Below are 25,912 nucleotides of genomic sequence, written 5' to 3'. Positions count from 1 at the left end.
ACCAAGCCTGTAAAAAAGAAAAAAAATTGCAATATGGTGGATTGCACTTGACACTCGCCAGTCCTGTAGGGTAAAAATGTGGCAAAGTCCTGCTGGAATATTCAATTAGCAGCCCAAGTCCTGCAGCATGCAAATCCTACAAGGTGGAGGGCAGCAGGGTCCAACTAGATATAACAATGTGTCGCCAGTAAATGTCAACAAATATTTCCTGCGAACAGAAGATATAGGCACAGAGTGTCACTCACCCCTCCATGTTAGTCCGGTTATTGGGGGTATCCTGCTCTAGCTGAGGGCGGTATGAGTGCACTGAGTGCTCCCGATGGCAGGTGACATTGGTGGTTAGCTGACTGCCGGTCGGCTGATCGGGCCGGCTTGAGCGCGTGCTCCGCTGTTTCTTTTGAAGTTGGTATTCCTTTTGAGTAAAATGTTCTTTAGGATTCACAGGTTTGACAGTCACTTTGGGTGGTCACTTTTGGCGATCACTTAAACAGGCTTCATCAGGCTTTATACCGTAGATTGTACAATGATAAAAGTTCTTCCAGTCTTTCCGATTATGAGAAAACCGCAGTGGCAACAATTGCAGTGGGAATAGAGTTTGGATAAAATATGTCAACCAAACGTGTTTCAGGTATGCGGATGAGCATAAGCCATTTAATTCCCCGTCTTCAGTGGTATATGCTGTAATAGAACTAAACACATTCGCTTATTTATACGGTCTGAAATCTGTCAAATGTGGATTCATCACAACTCTCTCAAGATCTGGGAGGGATCAGTCTCAGATCCATCCCAAAACCCGGATAGTAACTATGAAGGTTTCAATGCTCAGTACAAGATATCTCTCAAACAGTCAAGGAAACAGTAGATATATATGATATTGTATGTTGTGAACCATATTGGAAAACTGTTTTATCAATGTAAGCTATTTGTAGATTCTATTTGGGATTACAAAAATGCCTCTTCTCCAAAGAATAATTGATATAGAATAATAGTGGGAAATAAAAATGAAAATAAAAATAAAATTAAAAATAAGATAAAGATGGATATAAAAATAAGAATGAGAACGAATATATACGGTATATATAGGTTAAAAATAAGAATGAAAACAAAGATGAACAAATAATAGTAATAATAATAAAATAAAGATAAATAAAACGAAAAAAGATAAAATAAAAATTTATATAAATAAAATGAAAATTAAAAATAAATATAAAAATGTAAATAAAGATAATAAAAATAGGAATAAAGTGTGTAAGTATATAGCAGTATATAACGTACCATTCAGAATACAGTAGAGCATGTTGTGGGATGGAGACTGTCCTGGGGGTCGCCCCGACCTCTCAAAAATGGGGCAAGACCCAGAACAGAGTCCATCCCCTACAGGAATCCGAAGAGTTCCAAATTTGAGTTCAGGCCTCTTGGTTCCAAACTATCAAATTCAAGGATTTTCTGACTTTTAGCCTTTGACATTCTTAATATAAAACTACTTCCATGCCAATCTTTCTTAATTACTTGAATTCCTGCAAAGAACAGTCCAGAAGGGTCATTATTGTGGAACTGAGAGAAATGGTTCTAAAAATTCTAACCTTTAGGGGCCGTTTTGTTCTGCCAATGTACTGCTTCTTGCAGTCACACTGCAGAACGTAAATTACCCCTTTTGTGTTACAGGTTATAAGATCCGGGATTTTCCATTTGAATGTATTTGCTGTCGACTGTACTTCTACAACCTTTCTATGTCCATTTGATGTATGACAATTAGAAAATGCCCCACAGGGGAAAAAACCTTTAGTTGCTAACCATGTCTGTGATGTATTCTGTGTCAATGGTTGTTTTATTGAAGGAGCTATGGTTAGCCCTAAATTAGGCCTTTTTATACACAATTTGAGGTTTTGATGGCAGTATGTTACCAATAGATTTATATTTTTGTGCTAAGTGCCAGTGTTTATGAATTATTTGCTCAACTTTTTTGTATTCTTTATTAAATGGGAGAATAATTTTTGGTTGTTGTTCTGTTATTTCCAACCTTTTGTCACGCTCCTCAAAAAAGGTGACTTGGTCTAGTTTATTTACCTGATCCAGGGACTTTTCTAAAATGTGCAAAGGATACTGTTTAACTAAAAATTGTGTCTGTGGTAAGTTGCGTTTCAACCTCCTATACTGGCCCTTAGGGGTGTTTATCAACCACCTTGGTAGGTAGCAACTGTTGAATTTTATAAAACTGTTTTTAGCAATAGGTTTTGTATAGGTTTTGCAATGTAGTTGAGTGGAGATTGGGAAAATCTTAAAATCTAAAAATTCTATTTTTTCTTTACTGATGGTGGAAGTGAATTGGAAGTTTTGAGCATTGGAGTTTAGGTCATGGATTAATATTTCAAGTTCACACTGAGCGCTCCGCCAAATTAAAATAATATCGTCAATGTAACATCTCCAAAGCAACAGGTTTGTGCCAAGTATGGGGGGTGATGTTGTCTTCCTCCCATGATGTCATGAACAAATTGGCATAACTCGGCACAAACTTGGTGCCCATTGTCGTTCCAGTTTGCTGTAAATAATGATGTCCTTCAAAATAAAAATAATTGCGTGTAAGTATATACTCTATTGTTACTGTGATATAGTTAACTTGCTCCGATTTGATATTGCCCTTTTCCAGAAATCTGGTAACTGCTGAAATGCCTAATTTATGGTCTATGATGGTATATATAGAACTAACGTCTAACGTAGCCAAAATATATTCCGGTGACCAAGTAAATTGTTCTAGCAAACTGATAATATGTGATGTAACTTTTAAATAATAATCTGTTTGTTGTACAAATGGCTGAAGAAAACTATCAAGATATTGTGATAAATTTGAGGTTATGGAGCCAATTTCAGAGACGATAGGTCTACTGGGAGGGTGAAAATAATTTTTATGAGTTTTTGGCAATGAAAACAGGTAAACTTTCTGGGATGCTCAGTATGAACCTGGATTCATTCTCATTGATAATACCATCTTCCAAAGCATTTTTACATAAATTATGTAATTCAGTACTAAAACTAGTAGTGGGGTCTGTTTCTAATTTCCTATAGGTCAGGAGGTCCTGCAACTATCGTAGACATGCTTCTTTATAATCTTTAGTGTTCAATAACACACCTGCCCCGCCTTTATCGGCGAGGCATATTGTGATGTTGGCCAGTGATTGTGGTTGTTGTATCGCCCTTTTGTCTTTCAGACTGGTGTTGTAATTTTTTGTTTTTCAGTGTCCAAGTGATCTTAGATCTTAGATATTCTATATCAATTATTCTTCTGGAGAGGATACATTTTTGTAAACCCAAATAGAATTTACAAATAGCTTACACTGATAAAACAGTTTTCCAATATGGTTCACTACATACAATATAATATATATATACTGTTTCCTTGACTGTTTGAGTGATATCTTGTACTGAGCATTGAAACCTTCATAGGTACTATCTGGGTTTTGGGATGGATCTGAGACTGATCCATCCCAGATCTTAAGAGAGTTGTGATGAATCCACAGGTGTCAGATTTCCAGACCATATAAATAAGCGAATGTGTTTAGTTCTATTACAACATATACCACTGAAGACGGGGAATTAAATGGCTTATGCTCATCCGCATACCAGAAACACGTTTGTTTGACATATTTTATCCAAACTCTATTCACACTACAATTGTTGCCACTGCGCTCTATCTCATAATCGGAAAGTTTGTAGGAACTTTTATCATTGCACAATCTACAATATAAAGCCTGATGAAGCCTGTTTAAGTGATCGCCAAAAGTGACCACCTAAAGTGACTGTCAAACCTGTGAATCCTAAAAAACGTCACACACCACCAGGAGCTAGCTGAAGTGAGCGGCCGCAATCAGTGCGCTCATACCGCCCTCAGCTAGAGCAGGATACCCCCAATAACAGGACTAACATGTAGGGGTGAGTGGCATGCTGTGCCTGTATCTTCTGTTCGCAGGAAACATTTGCTGACATTTACTGGCGACACATTGTTATATCTAGTTGGACCCTGCTGCACTCCACCTTGTAGGATTTGCATGCTGCAGTACTTGGGCTGCTAATTGAATATTCCACCAGGACTTTGCCCCATTTTTACCTTACAGGACTGGCGAGTGTCAAGTGCAATCCACCATATTGCCACATTTTCTTCCTCTTAATTAGGGCAATATTTTTAATATACTCCCTTATCAGGGAATATTGTTTTCTAACACATGCACAGCTGTAGGGCCCTGCCGCTGTTGCTCATTTGTATATTTTTTGTCTGATATGCTCTAATATTTTAGAATAAATTGTCAATTCTTAAGATATTGGTCTGGAAAATGTGAATTTTTTCTGGAGTGAGCCAATAAGCTATCATACATCAAATTTAGTGGTTGGTGTGCTGAGGACTGAGAAATCAATTTTTGTAATATTCATAGTAATTTACATTTGGTGCCTTATTCCTTTTTATACCCCTACACGATAGCTGCTTTAGATCCCTATTTCAAAAGGTGAAAGGAGGCTCATTTACACTATTCATCTAAATATAGCCACTCTCCTTCTATAAGGGGTTATCCAGCAGGAAGGTGGTATTTTACACCTTTGCCCATCGCACATGATATAAAAAATAAACCTCTTGTGGTGAGGGTGTTGGAAGGGCAGATGTTATTAAACCTTAGGGAAGATGGTATTAACCCTTAGTGTTTGTGATGCCAGGGCGTGGTTATCCTCTACACCACCCGAGGTATGGCCGCTGGTTCGTGGGCCAGGCGCCAGGCAAATAATCACTCCAATGCAAGGTGAGGGAACAACGGCAGCTTTACTGAGGCAGACAGATGTTAAAGTCTTTACAGCTCAGTTTAGGCCCAAGGAGAAAAGGAAAATGAAATGCCAGGTGAAATACAGTGAGATAAGGTAAACTCCCCAGTACAGGTCACCTGTCTAACCTAGGAAGAAGTACAGTGCCCCCTACAAAAAATCAAAATAGACAAATCACCAGGTTCAGATGGCATTCACCCACGTGTTCTAAAGGAATTAAGTAATGTAATAGACAGACATCTATTTTTAATATTCAGGGACTCTATAGTGACAGAGACTGTTCCCCAGGACTGGCGCATGGCAAATATGGTGCCAATATTTAAAAAGGGGTCAAAAGGTGACCCCGGGAATTATAGATCTGTTAGTTTAACCTCTGTTGTGTGTAAATTGTTTGAGGGTTTTATAAGGGATGTTATTTTGGAGTATCTTGATAAACATAAATGAATGACTCCATATCAGCATGGCATTATGAGGGATCGGTCCTGTCAAACTAACCTGATCAGCTTTTATGGACTGGACCAGGGGCAATCGCTGGATGTCGTATATCTGGATTTTTCCAAAGCATTTGATACGGTGCCACATAAAAGGTTGGTGCATAAAATGAGAAGAATTGGGCTGGGGAGAATGTCTGTAAGTGGATAAGTACCTGGCTCAGTGATAGGAAACAGAGGGTGGTTGTTAATGGTACTTATTCTGATTGGGTGACTGTTCCTAGTGGGGTACCACAGGAGTCCGTCTTGGGTCCTGTCCTATTTAATATATTTATTAATGACCTTGTTGTAAAAGGGTTGAATAGTAAAGTAGCAATCTTTGCAGATGATACTAAACTCTGTAAAGCGGTAAACACTATAGAGGACAGTGGACTGTTACAAATGGATCTGGATAGGTTGGAGGTTTGGGCTGGGAAGTGGCAGATGAGGTTCAACACTGATAAATGTAAGGTAATGCACATGGGGAGGAAAAATCCAGGCTGGGATTATGTATTAAATGGGAGAACACTTGGGGCGACTGACGTGGAAAAGGACTTGGGAGTCTTAGTTAACAGTAAATTTAGCTGTAGTGACCAGTGTTGGGCAGCTGCTGCCAAAGCAAATAACATCATGGGGTGCATCTATAGGGGCATAGATGCCCATGAAAAGGAAATAATTCTACTGCTGTACAAATCACTAGTCAGACCACACATAGAATACTGTGTACAGTACTGCGAACCAATGTACAAGAAAGATATAGTGGAACTGGAGATGGTTTAAAGACTGGCAACCAGGGTCATACTGCGCCTCAGCCAATCACTGGTCATGGAAGTATATTACAGTATTACATACGAGCTTCCAGTCACAAGCTATTCATGTGTAACTTCTTCTTCCTATCTCAGAGGTTTGCACAGGAGGAGGACTTTCCAGCATCTACAGGTCTATAGAGATTCATGGCACCTATGTTGTTGCACTGTACAACTCTGTGGCGTAAAAATGTATATGTTGTTTAGATACATTTTAACAAAGAGAGTTTATAGTTTTAAAGGTTCTGACTTTTATTACAATTAAAATTATCATTATTATTATTGTATTGTGACTAAATGAGGTGACAATATGACCCACAGGGATTACCCTGATATGAGTATTGTTATACTGTATAAACAAGTTTTATTACTACAATATCTCTCTCTGTTAATGTGTGAGTCCTGGTTTAAACTTTTACTCTTAACAAAAGTCATAAATATATACACTATAAAATGTTCCATGTGTCATGTTACAATTGTCAATACTATGTCCCTTTAATTAAGATTTTGTAAAGGTTTATTCAGTAACCATGTTCTCTTATGGCAAAAAGAGTAAGTTTGGCTTTGGGGATATTGTGATGGCCCTGTAATGGTGCTCGATTTAACAAAGTAGAGTCTGTGTTAAGATCTGAACAGTGGCCTGAGGATATGAAGGTAACTGCCTACTGGCTGAAGGCCAAACTGCCCACATACAGGATAATGTATCATTATATAGTCTAATTTCTATAGATGTAACCACTTTAGCCACTAGACCTTTAAGATCCTGTGGTGTAACATCAGATGGTACAGTCCAGGAAAGGAGTTTTACAGGAGCTACATTTTACTAAATATAGATCTATAAATGGATTTCATACTGGGGCATAGCTTACGGTTCATGGGCCTGGTGCATAAAGTTCAGCTTGGGCCAACGTTTCCTTCACAGCCGTCTGCCTGTAACATTCAACTGCATCACTGGCAATGTTTCCTCTAACACTTTGTAGCTAGTGATTGGGGAAAGTAGGGACCTGGGCACTGTTCCCTCAAAGCCAGGCAGTACAGAACAGCATGAAATAAATATAAATGTACTGTGCCCTAATATTTAGCTATGAAGCAGCCAGATTTACAAGGTCACTTAGCATCCAAATAGTATTAAACAGCATATTGTCCACATCCCTGGTGGTCTCAAGCAATGTAAGTGATAAGGTTGTATAGCTAGTGGTCTGTGATCCAGTAGTTAGTTACTCAAGTGTCTAGGCTTCAGAGTTAGGGCCCATTCAGATGACAGACTATCCACATAGAATTTTCTGTGCATGGCAGGCGCCGATTCCATTGACGACAAAGCTTGTTTAAGCTGATTAGAGTGAAAGAAGGAAGATGTTCTTGGGATTTTGGTCACCTCTTTTACCAAGACCATTCTACTGAGTTTGGTGGTGCAGCTCAATGAAAAGTTCTGAAAAGTTCGATGTCGCGCCCCCTTCCCATAGACTTTCATTGAGGGGGCGGGCGTGATGTCACGATGGGGCGGCCTCGAACACGGAAGCCCGCACACAGAGTTCGGAGTAATGAACTTCCGGATGCTGCGAGCGGAGCTCCGGAAGGCAGGGCAGCGGAGAACCCCTTTAAGAATTATGTAGGCCATGTGCTTTTTGAAACTTTCAGTGCAGCAGAAAATGTTGTCTACTTTTCTCCTGATTTGTGGCTTCATTCAATCCTGTCTCTCAGGCAGTCCTTTCCCCCTCATGACATGTTTTTTTTTTTTGCAATGATATGCACTGTCAGCTGTGAGTCCTGGGCATGTCTTTCCAAATTATATCTAATCAACTGAATTTATCACAGGTGACTCCAATCAAGAGAAATGGGAGGCCCCCAGGGTCTGAGTACTTAAGTCCATGTGAAATTTTAGTTTTTCCGTTTTAATACATTTGCAAAGATTTCAATAACTCCATTTCCACAATATGGGGGTATTGGGCGCAGAATGATGGGAGAAAACTTTACAAATGCATTGTTGAATAAGCAGGTTTAGCCAACTATTCTCTTATGTGTATAACAAACTTAAAGCATTACTGTCACTTAAAAAAAAACTTTTTACATGTCACACAATATTTTGACACAGATGTGTAAAAAGTCGTGATAGGTCTAAGACCCCTACTGAGCACTACATATAGCCAGAAGAACCATGCGGCTGTGCCCTGGCTTGATGTACGATCTGCCTTAAGTCTATAAAATCTGCTTCTTGCTATGAGTTGGATCGAGTGGCAAGCACAGCCGCACAATTCTCCTGACTATATCTAGTCGGGGTCTCAGTACTAAGATCCTCACCAGTCAAAATTTTTTAACTGTCTATATAACAAGTTAAGTTTTTTTTTTTTTGTGACAGTTATGCTTTAAACAACTCTATCATATCCTGGTAATAACATAATTGTGCTGCTAACCAGTCTGCACCCCAAGATTTTCCTCTAGAATAAGTGGCACCAGCGTTCACTGTCATGTGACACTTTTTTTTTGCCAAATTGTGCTCAATGCAGTTCTCATTTACCTTTCATGACTGAGCATTGAGAGGGAATGGACTTCTCCTATCCCCCATAAAAGACTGAGCTGCACTACAGTGACCCCCTGACCTACGATGGCCTCTCAGAGGCCATCGCATGTTGAAGGCAGCATCAACATATGATGCTTTTGTATGTCGGGGCCATCGCATAAATGGCTATCCGGCAGCGCAGACTGCTTCAGCTGCCACCTGATAGCCGTTTACGGTGCCTGTGTGGTCCGCTGACGATCACTTACCTGTCCTCTGGGCTCCGGCACGTCCTCTTCGGGATCCCCTGCATCGTTGGCACTCTCCATTGTCTTTATCACGTCGCTGAGCATGCCGCCCCGTCATCCAATAGGAGCAGTGTGCGTAGCGACGTGATGGTGGCGACGGAGAGCGAGGATGTCGGGGAAGCAGAGGTCTTGCCGGAGTGTTGGGGACACCCCGGCGACGCAGCAACAGCGATGGAAGGCGACATCCTGGGCAGCGGTGACGGTCCGGAGCGGTGGGGACACGTGAGTACAACTTCCTCTACCAGTGGTCTTCAACCTGCGGACCTCCAGATGTTGCAAAACTACAACTCCCAGCATGCTGGGTGTTGTAGTTTTGCAACATCTGGAGGTCCGCAGGTTGTAGACCACTGCCCTATACTTTACATTGCACGGATCCCTCAACATACGATGGTTTCAACAAACGATGGTCCGTTTGGAACAGATTACCATCGTATGTTGAGGGACCACTGTACTAGGATACATACAGTGCCATAATCCCTCATCTTTAGACTGTAAAAAACATAATATGTTTGTTTTAAATAGTGATGAGCAGCATTGCCCATATTCGAATTCGTGATATTTTGCAAATATATAGACGAATATTCGTCCTATATTCGCGAATTTCTCGTATTTGTTATATTCGCATATTCACATATGCGAGGAAGAAAACAGTGAGGGGGTGGGCAACTTTACTATTGGTTGCTAGGGATGTCGTTGATAACCTCTGACAAGTGTATCTGCATCATTCTAATTGGCCCACAAGTGAAAAGAAGGAATATGCAAATATTCACACATGCGAATATCCGCACATGCGAATTTGCGCACATGCGGATATTCGCATATGCGAAGGTGCGCATATGCGGGAAAAAGCGAATATTCCCAATTTCGAATATATAGCGAATATATTGGCAATATTCGTGAATTCGCGAATTTGCGATATTCGCAATAAAAATTTGAAATGCGAATATTTGCGCCCAACACTAGTTTTAAATTCATTTACATTTATGAATAAACCATTTGTGGTCACTGTTTTTGCCTCTTAACATGTACGTCTCATGGTTAACTGGAGCGAGCGTGAGTAGTGTTATCCAGCATTATTAATACAAGCTGATGAAATGATATGAAGAGGCACAGACAGGAATCTGGGTATTAACAAAGATCTTAACAGCGATCTTGTGGAAGTGTTTTTGTTAAGAAGTCTGCAGACCCTTTTCATACATTCCCTTGCTTTAGCCTTGCTCATATCATCCTGCTTTGCCCTCCGCTGGGAGCAGGGTCAGCATGTCGCTACAAAAGAGCCCTGTATAAATGAAAAAGAAAGGCTTCACGTTCAGTCAACTCACATAGCGGCTGCACGCTGGAGATTAGTGATTCTCGCCTGGAAAAAGAATATTCCTTCCAATAATAAACAGGAGCCTTTCCTCACCCACAACCCAAAGCTATGAGCCTTCCTCACTTACTAACCCCTGTTGTGCTGGATGTAGTGCCTAGCTGTGTCAACTGCTATAAGAGAACTGCACAAACAAGGCCATAGATGGTGCAGCCAGAAGAACTGGGAAGCCCTAGTGGTTTCATTATTGAATAAATGTCAATGGTCATAATCTTTAAAGGAGATCTGCAGCCATAGGCACTTATCTCCTGTCCACAGGATAGGGATAAGTGTCTCATCGCGGGGGATACAAATGTTGGGACCCTCGTGATCTCCTTTACAGGCCCTGGCTCTCCCACGCAGGAGGCGTGTCGGACGCAGCATTACGCCGCGGCCCACACGCCACCTCCATGTATCTCTATGAGAAAGTGAGAAAGGCAGATATGTAGCATGTGTCCCCATCTCTCTCATAGAGCTTTATGGAAGGGGCGTGCCGTCGACCCCAGTGAGGTTGGACCCGGATTGCGGTTGGGCCCCCAGCAATCAGACACCTATCCCCTATCCTTTAAAGGGGTACTCCGGCGCTAAGACATCTTATCCCCTATCCAAAGGATAGGGGATAAGATGTCAGATTGCCGAGGTCCCGCTGCTGGGGACCCCCGGGATCTACCATGCAGCACCCACCTTTAACGGCTTCCGGAACCGCTGGAGGTCCTCAGGATGAGTCCATCTCGACCACGACAGCTGTCACGCCCCCTCCCATAGGCTTGCGTTGAGGGGACGGAGCGTGATGTCACACAGGGGTGGAGCCGTGACATCACTATGCTCCGTCCCCGTGATAGCCAGTAATCAGACACAGAGCGAACACGCTCCGGGGACTGATTCTAACGGGGTGCGGCGTGGAAGATCACGTGGGTCCCCAGCGGCGGGACCCCCAAGATCAGGCATCTTATCCCATATCCTTTGGATAGGGGATAAGGTGTCTTAGCGCCGGAGTAAATGTTTCAGCCGAGCACTGTAAGATTCTCTCAATATGACACTGCACACAGCGCAATCATATGAGCGCATTTGTCAGATAAAAATGTGCAGTGTATACAAGCCAGATAGAATATAAACAAAACCTCTCATATCCCTAACCAAGTTTGTTCCTTTGTCTCTGATCCAGACCTCACTGAGCTGGACAAGTTCTAGGTTGTGTGTGAAAAAAATCCTTAAGCTGCAATTTAGGCCCAAAGTGCCAATTAAATGCCGAGCGCTGACAGCCTGTGAAGCTGACAGAGGGGTGACAGGAAGGTCTTTTAAGGAGCTTGAAAATTAAATGAGCACTTGAAGGAAGAAATAGGAGGCTTTCAGAAGAGTAATCCTAACCTAACCTGAAACACGCTGGATAATGATAATGATTATCTCTATACACTTCCATAGCCGCAAGCTTTGCTTTACAGAGTACAATAACCTGCTCCACCCATGTACCGTACATACTGTACAAGGGTTATGCTGCTCCATCTTTTTCTTTGGACACAATAGTTTGTAAGGGTGTATACACACGTACAGTATCCTGCACATATTTGATGCGCAGGATTTGAAGATGCAGATTTGAAGCTGTGTTCAGCCATTTAGTTTACATGAAACTCTGCTGCATAAAATCTTCAGCTTCAATTTCTGTGCATCAAATATGCACAGGAAACTGTAGGAGTATAAAGATCCTAAAACTGTTTTGATATTGATAGCCTAGCCATAGAATAGGCCTTATTATCAAATCGGTGGGGGTCGGACTTCCAACACCCTTGTCAATCAGCTGAGGAGCATGGTAAGTGCAGTGGCCTCTTTGTTACTTCAGAGGCACAGCTTCATACATTTGGTAGTGGCTGTACCTGGCATTGCAGCTCATTCTATAGAAGTGACTGGAAAAAGCTACAGTACCAGGTACAGCCCCTATTAAATTTATGGAGCTGTGCTTGGTAAGTGATAGGCTAAGTTTCCACTTGGTTATTTTTCTGGCAGTTTTTGGTAAACTGCCATTGCAGTTTTTGAGCCAAAGCCAGAAGTGTATTCAAAAGGAAGAGGACATATAAAGGAAGGACTTATACTCCTCCTCCCTTATGGATCAACTTCTGATTTTGACTCAAAAACTGCAGTGGCAGTTTTCCAAAAACTGCCAGAAAAAAAAAAACAAGTGGAAACAGCCATATAGAGGTTGGCTGCACAGCTAAAGCGAATAAGTACTATTAATCCCCTCCTCCACCCACTAATCTGATATTTATGGCCTTGTCTAAGGATAGGACATTAAAGCGTTACTGTCATTTAAAACAACTTTTGATATTTTACCCAGACAAAAGGCACTTGTAACTCAGCTGCAGTCCTAAGTTACAAGCCATGGATGTGTGCTCCGCTTCCCGATCGGCAGATCTGACCTTTTTACTGCATAGAACTATGCAAAAAAGGTCAGATTTGACTCAGAGATAGGTGCTACCGTGCAATTCACCTGGCCGTAACTTGAGATTGCAGCGGGTCACAGGAGTTAGACTTTGTGTGATCTCAATGTTTGACATGTCTGAGCAGCATGTCAAATGTTTTTTAAAAGACAGTAACACTTTAATATAGCACAGGAGTTTGTTACAAGAAGCAGCAGTGAGACATATTATTGGTGTGTACAACTTTTTTATCATGTATGTTTTCATGTAGATATATCATGTCATATAAAAGCTTAGATTCAAGTATAAATAGCTAGTTTTGGATGTTTTTGATTACTATTTAGGGATAGATATAGACACGTACATGCACATAGTGTTGGCGACCAGAAAAAAACGAATCAACTTGCTAACTACATTAATGGTTAAAGGGGTATTCTGGACATAACTTTTTTTAAACAGATTTGTTTAATAAAGTCTCGATAGTCTGATAGTTTGATAGCCTCCCCTAGTCTAAAAAAAAATAAAAAAAATAAAAAGACAGGCTCTCTATTCGTAGCACTGTGACCACGGAAGCATTAGAGATAAGTAACAGTGCTGGGACCAGGACATGAGCAGCCCTGCAGTTCCCCACACAGACACTGGTGGCAGCAGAGAGACCCATTTTGCTCTTACTAATGCCATTCAATATCTAAAAGTATGTTACACAGAAATAATTTTCTTATTAAAGTTATTTTACAAAAATTTATTTTATATTTTGTCTTTGAAATACCCTTTTAAGGTGACTGACATTTCATATAAAAGTAATGTGGTCGGAAGGACACTTGTTTTTATGTATAAGTATTTCATTATTATTTTTTTTCTAAACGATTGATTAGTACTTTACATCTTTTATGTCTAAGATTTTATCTTAAGAAGTAGTATTGAATCTTATTGGTGATGGAAAAATTGACTCACTTTGCCAGGGATTTGCAGAAATACAGGCCTTACAAATTAAGAACTATATTATACTGTTCAGCTATTGTAAGGGTTAAGTAGCAGAGTTTTCTCTTCCAATAGAACATAGTGCTACTGTTTCTTGTTCTTGGCATTAAACTCTGAGCTGCTGAGTGCCTCTAGGGTAATCATTTAAACTTTATTTCCATTTAATTTGTGGGTTACATAATTTTCTTTAATTAGTTATTATAAAAGGTGTATAGTATTTATCTCAACAGCCCGCTCCATAAGTGCATTTAAATATGGAATGCAGCCATGATGCACTATTGCTGTTCTTATCAAACAGCACTTACCAAACACCGTCAATATGTACAGATAAAGTGAAATGCGATATTAAGAGTTGCATGGCAGAGTCTGTCACCAAAAGTTTTTCTGAAGGTTTACTATAAACTCACCGAGAAAAAATCAGGACTATAATTAGTGTACCCGTCAAGAAATATTAACTGAAACATTAAAACTTAACAATTATTTTAAACACTTTAAAAACGGATCCAAATGGTCCAATACCATCAACCAGGCACCAAAATGGTGCCACACAAAAGTGCTGCACAAGAACCAAGGTAAGTGTCAAATTTGCAAACAATTGAAATATACTCTGATACCATTCCACTAGTCAGCATGATAAAAAAAAAAAAAAGCAAAATATAACATTGGTGGTGGGAGATGGTGTACATCAACTAAATAAAGGATGGATGTGAGGGAGGGATCAGGTGGGGGAGGATCCTTGGGGAATGGTACGGGCAGTTGATGTGAAGTGCCCCTATCTACTCTCACCCTACGTACTGGCCCTCTCACTATGCCTACCCCTTGGCGGAATGAACGCTCTGACAAGGGCGGCCAAGCACCGGAACCTAACCCTATAAATCCCTAATTAATCCTACAATGAGGACATATTAGAATAGAGGCTCACTGTCTCACCGGGGTGGCCGGGGAGACAGGGAAAGGTAACCCTACTCCTGGATCACAATAAATAGAAAAAGCCAGATGTGTCTGTGTAAAATGTTTTTGTTATTTGCAAAATATCAACAGATCCATATGTACACATGTTTTCAAAAAGTACAAAAGAAGGGATATAGCATAAAAAAATGTCAAAGTGACAACTATACTTCTGAAAATGTGATTCTCCTCTTGGGGTCAATATCCCATACAGGTAGCTCACAAACACAGGTAAAAAAAATACATAAATACCAAAGAAGACTGTATGCCCAGTAGTTAGATGAAAATACCCTCTTACAAACAGTGCAGGTTATATTGTGACAGAACTCAAGGCAAACCAGGAACACAGTGAGCAGTTAAAGAATCAATACTTATCAGTTTGCTGACTAGAAGGCACATGTCCCTACGCATTTTGACCCCCCAACTCTTCAGGGGACAATAGGGGGGCTTCCAGATGAAGAATGGAAGATCCCATGATGGCTAGTGAGGAGCAGTATAAATGAAGATTGCTGATGGCCATGGTTTACTCTACCATCACTTTTCATTGTAGATAGCTGCCACAATTCTTCTGTCTTTCTGTTTAAATGCAGTTTCCTTATATTCCATTCTGTTTTATTATGGCTTTTTTTTTTTTTTTAATGCTGTGATTAAGGTATACCCAATTTAAAAGGGTTATCCAGAATTAGAAAAATAGAGTTGATTTCTTTCAAAAACAGCGAGTATATACCTGTGCCCCACTGAGTGCATCCATGTATTGTCTGTGTATATGCAAATACTGTGTGTGTATGAGTCTGTGTATACTTTGTGTGTGTGTGTGTGTGTATATATATATATATATATATATATATATATATATAAAAAGTCAGGTTTGCAATAGTATTGGTAATCAGGGCCGTTGTACAGTATGTGTATGCATATACTGTGTGTATGAGTGAGTTTGTGTGTACATCCAGTTCGATTGATTAAATAGTTTGTTTAGTGCCCCCTGCTTGTGGCCCATGTAGGTAATGGCGAGTACACACAACATTTACCCTGTATGTTGCAGGTATAGATTGCCATTAGAGATGAGCGAACTTACAGTAAATTTGATTCGTCACGAACTTCTCGGCTCAGCAGTTGATGTCTTTTCCTGCATAAATTTGTTAGCTTTCCGGTGCTCCGGTGGGCTGGAAAAGGTGGATACAGTCCTAGGAGACTCTTTCCTAGGAATGTATCCACCTTTTCCAGCCCACCGGAGCACCTGAAGGCTGAACTAATTTACGCAGGAAAAGTCATCAACTGCCGAGCCGAGAAGTTTGTGACGAATCGAATTTACTGTAAGTTCGCTCATCTCTAATTGCCATCCTGGCATCAACGGATGCCAACATATTCTGCAATATACTGCCAGTAGGCCTATTTAATTTAATGGTATGAATGTAGTCAACTAGTGATTACATTTTGGCCATTTCCCCTACAGATACATTTATTTAGTTGAACTCATCTCTGTGATCTAGTAAAACAAACGTGTACATGCAGGAAATAGGTCAAATGTAGTCAACTAGTTGGCTACACTCAGGTCAATACACTGAATGGGCCTGCTGGCAGTATGCTGTGGTATATATCGGCATACCATTTGAGAGAATGTCAGTGTATGCCTCCAATGTATTGAGAGCGTCATAAACGGTCAACTCCACTAGAAAGGTGAAGGCAGCCCCAGAGAACTGGTAGATTGACTTCATATCCACAACATGAAAAAAGGAAAACAGTGTATATGAACAAAAGGCCAGTTTATCCTTCCCGAGATGGACATATCAATGCATTTTACAGACATATATTTGTATTGTTCCGAATATTCTGACAGATTTTACAGTAGTTGGTTTTATTTTGCCACAGACAACTGTGCAATAAGCGTAGAATGTAGTGTAGAATGGATGTTATACTTTCTTCAAACTGTGGCCATCATGGCAACAATGAGATTGAACGTCACACACCATAATGCCATATTTGACCTTGCACTGCATCTTTACAAAGGCTGGTACCATTACAGTAGTAGCCACCTGTCTACCGTAGGCCTGAAAATGCTAGTAAAAAAGAGTACAACTTTACTTGAAATAACTCAATTTCATGGGAGTGGTATGGTATGATATGCATTGCAAGGCTCTCCTATTCTAGACAATGCAGACATGGTCTGGGAGGCACAGACCAGACACAGATGTGGAACGGAAGCTGTATTTTTACTGAGTGAACCCTTTAAGCAAAACAGCCTGTATCCTCCTGTACATACTGGATGCTTTTGGGTAAAAGATGAAAACACTTTGAGGGAGATTTATCAAAACCTGTGCAGAGGAAGAGTGGTGCAGTTGCCCATAGCAACCAATCAGATTGCTTCTTTCATTTTCCACAGGCCTCTTTAGAGGCCTGTGGAAAATGAAAGAAGCGATCTGATTGGTTGCTATGGGCAACTGCGCCACTCTTCCTCTGCACGGGTTTTGATAAATCTCCCCCTTTGTTGTTACCTTTCCTCCCATCATTTGATTCCAAGCTCAGTAGCTGATCTGTCAATTTTAGTAAAGGAGAGCTATGCAGTAAACAGCATCCAAATGTAGAAGGTAAAGCAAAGGTCAATGCCAAAATAGGAGGAAATAACCTAGGGCAGGATTTTTGAAACGTAGACTTAAACTATCTGTTTGGGGACTTTGTAATATAATAGCAGGAGGCGCTAAAGGGCAGTAAATATATGCTATACACACACTGACCTGCTTCCGTTTTTCTATAGATTATTGTTGAAAAAGAATATCAATTCTCCTTGGAATGTGTGACCTAGAGCAGATCTCTGCAAATCCCCAGACTCCTTCAACACTACCCAAAAGTTCCATCTGGACAGACTTTAGTCTTCATTCGGTCACTTTTTACTATCGGTGCAACTTATAGCACTGTGTACATAAGATCATTTAAGGATATTCCCTTCCGCTTTAAGAATGTTACTCCTAGTCTTTCTATGAACTCTGAAAATTTAGTGAATGACTCAGAAACGCTCAGGCGAGTTACCTGCCACTGACTGTTTTCCTCTCTGGACATTTTTGCTCAGCATACAAGAAAATATAATGTTGACTGTTTTTCTCTCACGGTATTAAAAGCTGATGTTACTGTCCTTTAAAAGAAAAGTTATCAAAAGGTGATCAGTTGGGGTCTGGGTGCTTATACCTCTACCGATTGTTAGAATGAACCAGGAGAAGCGCTCAGCTGCAATTCTCTGCCTGTTTCCCTTCTCGCTGCATAAGACAGGCTGTGAGGAGGGAGACAAGGAAAGAAGCATTTAGATGAGCGTTTCTCCCTGATCGTTCTAGCGAACGGTTGAGGTCTCATCACCCAGGCCTCGACCAATCAAAACTCTCTAAGGTTCCATGTAGAAATTAATCATTACACAGTGCTCTTTCAAATTAAGGGATTGTATGTGTAATGCAATAAAGGATGGCGCCTCTACAGAGAGTTGCCCTTTATAGTTGCACTCCACTCTGGCCCAGAGGTAAGGACATGGGTTTCCTAAACTGGACAACCTACTAAGCACTTTTTTATGGAATCTTATACTCTTTCAATATAGTGTATGCTTTCTATGATTTAAAGGACAACTGTAGTGAAACACTTTTATATATGCCCGTGCCCAGGCCTAAAAAATAAACAAAATAAACTTATGCATACCTTCCTATGTGCCCCCCGTTGGTCCGGTACAGTCCGGTCTGGCAGTGCTGACGTCATTCCACTTCCTGGGGACGGGGACGCCGCAGAGCAGCGATGTCCCGCCCCGGCCGGTGATAGGCTGAGCCCACTGTCATGTAAGGAGCTCTGGCCGGCTTCTTACATGACAGTGGGCTCAGCCTATCACCAGCCGCGGCGGGACATCGTATCGGTGATACGCCGGCGGCTCTGCGGCGTCCCCGTCCCCAGGAAGTGGAATGAGGTAAGCACTGCCAGACCGTGAGGCCTGTGCCGGACCAACGGGGGCTCGTAGGAAGTTATGTATAAGTTTATTTTGTTTATTTTTTAGGCCCGGGCACGGGCATTTATAAAAGTGTTCCACTACAGTTGTCCTTTAACTTCCGGTCAAGGTAACCTCCTTGCAGGCATATACTTCCCATCCAGCTTGTATGGGGCAGGAGTCTGAATGATGCTATGTGAGTAAGGCCTGCGCACTCGTGTCCCATGTTATGACTGGCTCCAGACACTGCTGCTTGTCCTTAAGTTTATGAGCTAACCCCAGAACACCTCATTTCTTAGAGAGGGAACAACGAAAGGAAAAATAAATGCTAAATGGAAAAACATTACTCTCATCCCACAAAACTCATAGCTCGCCCTAAAGCAAACTGCAAGGAACATCAAAGCAATCTGTATTTTAAGCCATCAAAAAAAAAAAGTTATCTAAAATATCACCCGACAAATCATATCAACTTTGGGAACAAAGCATTTCTTAGACATAAAAACAACGCTTTCTCCTGTAATGGATGTAGCAGAAAGGTTATTTGTGGTAACCTGAAGGATAAGTTAGCCCCACAGAGTATAAAATGAAGTCAGTCACATTTTGAGCAAATTCCATTTATAAATCCATTTATTATGTACTACAATACAATTTAGGCTACATCTAGAATAACACCCACTGAGGGGGTGTAGTGGAATACATGTTGTATCTTTTTCTGCTCGGATTCTATATTATGTGTTGTGTTTGACTGTGGTTCGGTAATGACACACTTGTGCATGTGGTTTCCCCAACATAACTTTGAACTGAGATATTTCTGAATCACTCAAATCACCATCTTTTCAGTCTGTAGAAATCTGTGCGCTGTAATAAATGTCATTTTTATCTAATTGTATCTATACATTTCACCACATTGCACTATTATGCTGGAAAACACAAGACAATATGGAAGCCACCAAATATTTTCCCTGTGTATAAGCAGTGTAGTTTGGCACTGAATTCTTATACATCCTGCTTGTAACAATACAAATACCATAGGTACTTTGTACATTTAATGTTTTCATAAGTGGTAAAGTAGCACATTGCTTAAATGATTCAGTATAATCGTCTACTGGTCTTAGGCCTGACAGGCTCACTGCGAGTTAAGCAGTCTGAAATTTGGGAAACCGCAAAGTCTACTCTGCCCAACAGTGAATGGGAATTCACTTAAGTGCCTCGTCTTACAGTGACAGCATCCAGTGTACACATCCAGTCTTGTGTAGCAGTAAATACCAGAATATATCTGTCAGCCTGCACTCATCTCCCCATAGCTTCTGCATCAGAACTACCTATGCTTGCTTTACCACAGTGGAGGAGCAGTGCTCTTAGCATTTCAGCAGCAGTAGGGGTATATGTACATTACATAGCAAAAATCATTCACATACAACCAGTGAATGCTTTTTTTTTTTATATAGAAGAAAGAAGGTAAGGAGGGTCCAGCATTTCGTTGCAAGCAGATTTATTGAAGATACATCACACCATAAAAACGACAGTCAGTCAGACGTTTCGAGCGCAAGCGCTCGAAACATGTCTGACTGACTGTCGTTTTTATGGTGTGATGTATCTTCAATAAAGCTGCTTGCAACGACGTACTGGACCCTCTGTACCTTCTTTCTTCAATATTGGATACCTTGCCGGGCACCAGTCCGAGCACCATACATCAGGGAAGGTGAGCTGGATCACTCACATGTTTTTTTTTTTTTTATATATATATACTGTGTTAAAGGACAACTGTAGTGGAACACTTTTATATATGCCCGTACCTAAAAAATAAACAAAATAAACTCATACATACCTTCCTGCGAGCCCCCGTTGGTCCGGCACAGGCCTCACGGTCCGGCAGTGCTGATGTCATTTCCTGGGGACGGGGATGCCGCAGAGCCGTCGGCGTATCCCCGGCCGCAGCAATGTCCTGCCCCAGCCTGTGATAGGCTGAGCCCACTGTCATGTAAGAAGCCGGCCAGAGATCCTTACATGACAGTGGGCTCAGCCTATCACAGGCCGGGGTGGGACATTGCTGCGGCCGGTGATACGCCGATGGCTCTGCGGCATCCCCGTCCCTAGGAAATGGAATGACATCAGCACTGCTCGACCGTGAGGCCTGTGCTGGGCCAACGGGGGCTCGTAGGAAGGTATGTATGAGTTTATTTTGTTTATTTTTGAGGCTTGGGCCTGGGCATATATAAAAGTGTTCCATTACAGTTGTCCTTTAAATCGTAGCCTAATTTTGTAGAAGTACTTCAGTAATTTGGAGGTTAATTGGCCATAGAGCTTGCAGATAAGTGCCCCATTCTCTACTAGAGAATGGTCCTTGTCCTGGCAGATTGCACAGTTTGGACAGGAGTTACACGTGTGCCTGGAGAATAACCGCACTGTACTCACTCAGCCTAAATACCACTGCTCTGCAGAAGAAAGCAAACAATAAGAGCCCTCAGTACCAGAAGCCAAAAAAAAAAACCTCTATTTTACCTTTCCACATTCACAAATTATTCCTGTGCTGCGGTGATTATTAAATAGTATTTAATGACCAGAACCATAGAAGCAATCCTGAACTTAGCCAAATCCTCTGCAAATAATCAAGGATATCAATTAGCCATTTTGCCCTGGACAGGTTGTGAAGGGTTTTGTTTTGCATGTAATAAGGCGCTGCAGGGGTTAACAATGGTAGAAGCGCAGACTGAAGGAAGAAAGGAATGCCCCTAAGTGGAGTGTATGGATCCGCCTCAGTAATGTCAGGAACTCCCCTTGAAAAGACAGCTGCTTTCCCCTACAGCTGATCCAGAGTCCACTCCTCTTTTCCAGGCTTCAGGCTAAGAACGGACGACCTGGTCTACAGACTGATCACATATTGACAGCTGCCCATGAATAAGCTACATGTGCAGGGAGAACTAGCCATTCATTCATTCATTACTCTCTAGGTATCACGTGACTTAATTGACTGGGTATTTAAAGATGTCCCTCCCATATTAACTCCCCAATTCCCAAATTAAAAAGGAGGTTGTCATGAGCACTGAGCAACTCAGATGATAGGAGTTAAATGAGAAATCTTTATGCACAGAGGCTGTAATAATAATCCAAAATCCTTGGAACTACTTACTGTACAGCTGAACAACTCCAGAATACAGAGACAGGCGACAACTGCTAAACCTGTCCTCTAGAGGTGACAGTGACACTGCTGCACTTGGCATGGAAGGGGTGCAACTGTGCAAAGACATGTGAAGACAAGTTACCCGGGACAGATGACAGAAGAATGACATCAGTCCTGTCAGGACCACCATACAGTACTCGTCTAGAAGCCATCCCGGTATCCAGCAGCATGTACATAACTGGAAGCAGACACATTACCGCCACATCGCTGCTTCTGCCATCCAGTACCAGGCTGCCTGTCATCCAGTACCAGGCTGCCTGTCAGAGTACATTGCCCTTTGCACTCGGTGCCAACAGAACACAACTTCTAGCAGGTCCAACTTCACCTCCTGCTACTGGAAACTATAGTGATAAAATGTATCTTGATCCAAGTGCAGAACTAAGAAAGCATCCTTGCCATCACAGCCACCAGCACTGCCTCCTGTCTATGAAGGGTTGGCATTGTAGATAGGTGAGATGACTTACCTCATCACTGAGGCTGTCCCTCTCCCCCGGCTGCAGCAGTCATTGGGATCACAGATAGCAGCCGTATGCTAGTCCCGTAGTAATGTATGAAGAGACTGAGAGCTTCATTACTGAGCACAGGCTCCGGCACTGCAGCTCACGCCCTCTCAGTCTCTCCAGCCAGTCGCACTCAGTGCTGAGAAGGCTGCAGACACTCACTGCTAAAATAGCTCATTCTCATCTCAGCTGCTTCCACCAAGGATCCCCCACCCTTCAGTGCAGTGCCACTTCTGTCATCTGTCACTACCTACTGCTGCTTTGGATTAAGTGCTGCTAATGCACCTTCTCTGCTTCCTTTATTTCCTTTATCAAATGCATGAATATACAAATGCTTTTTGAAGCTGGATTTATTACAGATTTCCAAACAATTCCCAGATGGGACAACTGGGGATCAGACTAAGGAGACCAAATATGCTGAAAATATGCACCAGATTGCGTGTGAATTTTAGTGGGATGCATCTAGTCTACACCATAAAAGAATGTATCATGCAGTATGACTACCAGCTGATAAAAGTAGTGAGAACAGACATAAAAGAAGCAGTTTTACAGACAGAATCCAATATAATACAAGCAAGTCCCCTAGGGAAGTGTGTACAGTGATCCCTCAACTTACAATGGCCTCAACATACAATAGTTTCAACATACAATGGTCTTTTCTGGACCATCGTAAGTTGAAACCAGACTCAACATACAATGCTACGGACAGTCCAGATCTGTGAAACGTGTCAATTTGAGATGAGCGAACTTACAGTAAATTCGATTCGTCACGAACTTCTCGGCTCGGCAGTTGATGACTTTTCCTGCATAAATTAGTTCAGCTTTCAGGTGCTCCCGTGAACTGGAAAAGGTGGATACAGTCCTAGGAGACTCTTTCCTAGGACCGTATCCACCTTTTCCAGCCCACCAGAGCACCTGAAAGCTTAACTCATTTATGCAGGATAAGTCATCCACTGCCGAGCTGAAAAGTTCGTGACGAATCGAATTTACTGTAAGTTCGCTCATCTCTAGTGTCAATGGCTGGAAGAACTGACCAATCAGAATGGGCATTCACTGGTAAAACCCCTGTATTACTGAAGTGTATGCACTGACTGGTGTCTGGTAGCGCCCCCTACAGTACAGGGAGGTATTACATGTTCTGTACACTTTACCTGTACCAGGGTTAGCTGCTCCTTTGGACACCAGGTGAGGACGACTCCATGTTACTTTTTTAGGACATTGCCTGTACTGTACAGGACCCCAAATAAGCTCCTGTCCTCTACATAGACCAGTGTTTCCCAAGCAGGGTTCCCCCAGCTGTTGCAACACTACAACTCCCAGCATGCCCGGACAGCCTTTGGCTGTCCGGGCATGCTGGGAGTTGTAGTTTTGCAACAGCTGGAGGCTCCCTGCTTTGGAAGCACTGACATAGACAGTAAGGACTTGATTTATGTATATTAGTTATCTACTTATTTTTCTTCAATCATCACTTTTTCCTATTTTTGGATGACATTTTGGTGCCTTTAGAACCAATTACCAGGTTTCCATAGAGTTCTGGTCTCAACATACAATGGTTTCAACATACAATGGTCATCCTGGAACCAATTAATATTGTAACTTGAGGGACCACTGTACATGATCCTACGCCAATAAGAAGTGTAAACATGAAAAAAGAAGCGTTTACAGATCCATCAGTTCAAAAATAACAATTTTCATTTATTATTTTTAGTATACAAATGTACAAAAGACAAACATCTAAAATCCGTTTAAAATATGCAGAAGGTATATAATCCGAGATACAATTCAGTAACCACAGAGGCAAGGAAAGGAGGGGGGGGGGGGGGTTGGGGTCTGGTGTGGGCTCAAACTGCTACAGTGAAATATGGCTACACAAAAAGAACAACAAGGATCCCCATAGATTGTTGCCCAAACTAAATGTAAAGTATGTTGGGGGGAAAAAAATACAAAAGCCCCCAATCTGTGTATAATAAAGTACAGTGCAGTAAGGGTATCCTTCTTCCTTGATGCCCCAGAAGAAGCCTTCAGTGGTGAAACGTTGGGTGACGGAGGTCTGTTGTACACTTTCACCTTGTCCACTTGGTGATTATGTTTATGCACGCCTACGTTTTGTTGGCTCTCTCTGTATATGGCATCTCACTGTTAGCTATTATGATACCCTTACTGCACTGTACTTTATTATACATTGACCCCTCGACCTACAATGGCCCCGACATACGATAATTTCAACATGCGATGGCCTCTCAGAGGCCATCGCATGTTGAAGGCAGCATCAACATACAATGCATTTGTATGTCGGGGCCATCGCATAAATGGCTATCCGGCAGCACAGACTGCTTCAGCTGCCACCGGATAGCCGTTTACGGTGCCCCGTGTGGTCCGCTGACGATCACTTACCTGTCCCCAGGGCTCCGGCGCGTCCTCATCGGGATCCCCTGCATCCTCGGCGCTCTCCATCAACGTCATCACGTCGCTGCACATCCCGTCATCCAATAGGAGCGGCGGGCGTAGCGACGTGATGGCGGCGATGGAGAGCGAGGATGCCGGGGAAGCAGAGGCATTGCCAGAGCGTCGGGGACACCTCGGGGACGCAGCGACAGCGATGGACGGCGACATCCCGGGCAGCGGTGACGGTCCGGAGCGGGGACAGGTGAGTACAACTTCCTTTAACAGTGGTCTTCAACCTGCGGACCTCCAGATGTTGCAAAACTACAACTCCCAGCATGTCCGGACAGCCGTTGGCTGTCCGGGCATGCTGGGTGTTATAGTTTTGCAACATCTGGAGGTCCGCAGGTTGAAGACCACTGTCCTATACTTTACATTGCACAGATCCCTCAACATACGATGGTTTCAACAAACGATGGTCCGTTTGGAACGGATTACCATCGTATGTTGAGGGACCACTGTACACAGACTGGGCGCTTTTGTATATTTTTTTTTTCCCCCAACATACTTTACATTTACTTTGGGCAACAATCTATGGGGATCCTTGTTGTTATTTTTGTGTAGCCATATTTCACTGTAGCAGTTTGAGTCCACACCAGACCCCCCCCCCCCCCCCTCCTTTCCTTGCCTCTGTGGTTACTGAGTTGTATCTTGGATTATATACCTTCTGCATATTTTCAATGGATTTTAGATGTTTGTCTTTTGTGCATTTATTTATATACTAATAAAAATCAATATTTTTGAACTGATGGATCTGCATATGCTTCTGTGACATTGATTTCAGTTGATACAGATGGATACAGTCTACCATTGTGTATAAACAAGTATGTCAGGTGGAAGGGGATTTGACATTACAAAGTAAACCACCACAATCTTTGCAATCTTTTACGTGGTCCATTAAAAATGATGAAAATACTGCATTTTTGGAGAGCATTTTGATTCGCATTATGCGACAAAATGTGAGCCCAAAAAACAGGTGCAATGCACGCCCCACGATTTTCAATAGTACTATGGGCCTTATTTTCTTTCAATGTTCATTTGAAATATGCCGGAGGAAGTGCCATGTCATTTAATTTTTTGTGGAAAACGTTTCAAAAATCCACAATGCAGATTCCCCTAATTGTATGGGGCTAATCCACATCCAAAACCACAACAACCACAAAAACCACAACATCCGAGATTTCTTAACTTTTCATCGTGCCATGGCAAGTTATGTCTTAAGTTATGTCTTATGTTATGTCTTAAGGCTTTATTTGCCTTTCATG

The 25,912-nt window shown here is 41.9% G+C and overlaps 1 protein-coding gene across 15 annotated transcripts in view; it reads right to left on the bottom strand.

The window, feature by feature from the left end:
- The window catches only part of ZNF469 (zinc finger protein 469), a 607,005-nt gene that overhangs the window by 98,199 nt on the left and 482,894 nt on the right, over positions 1–25,912 (bottom strand). For 3 of the 15 annotated variants that reach the window (XM_056525561.1, XM_056525565.1, XM_056525571.1), the window contains exon 1: positions 22,170–22,339. The exons of 10 other annotated variants lie outside the window; for them this stretch is intronic. The gene's annotated coding sequence lies outside the window, so the exon portion shown is untranslated. Of the gene's footprint in view, positions 1–17,304; positions 17,568–22,169; positions 22,340–25,912 lie in introns of those variants that run through there. 2 more of the 15 variants (XM_056525569.1, XM_056525566.1) reach the window with 2 other exon arrangements.

This window comes from Hyla sarda, chromosome 6 (assembly GCF_029499605.1).
Source record: "Hyla sarda isolate aHylSar1 chromosome 6, aHylSar1.hap1, whole genome shotgun sequence".
In the NCBI taxonomy this organism is placed as follows: domain Eukaryota; kingdom Metazoa; phylum Chordata; class Amphibia; order Anura; family Hylidae; genus Hyla; species Hyla sarda.
The sequence above is the reverse complement of the archived record's forward strand: the minus strand, read 5'-3'. Positions and strand labels throughout refer to the sequence as shown.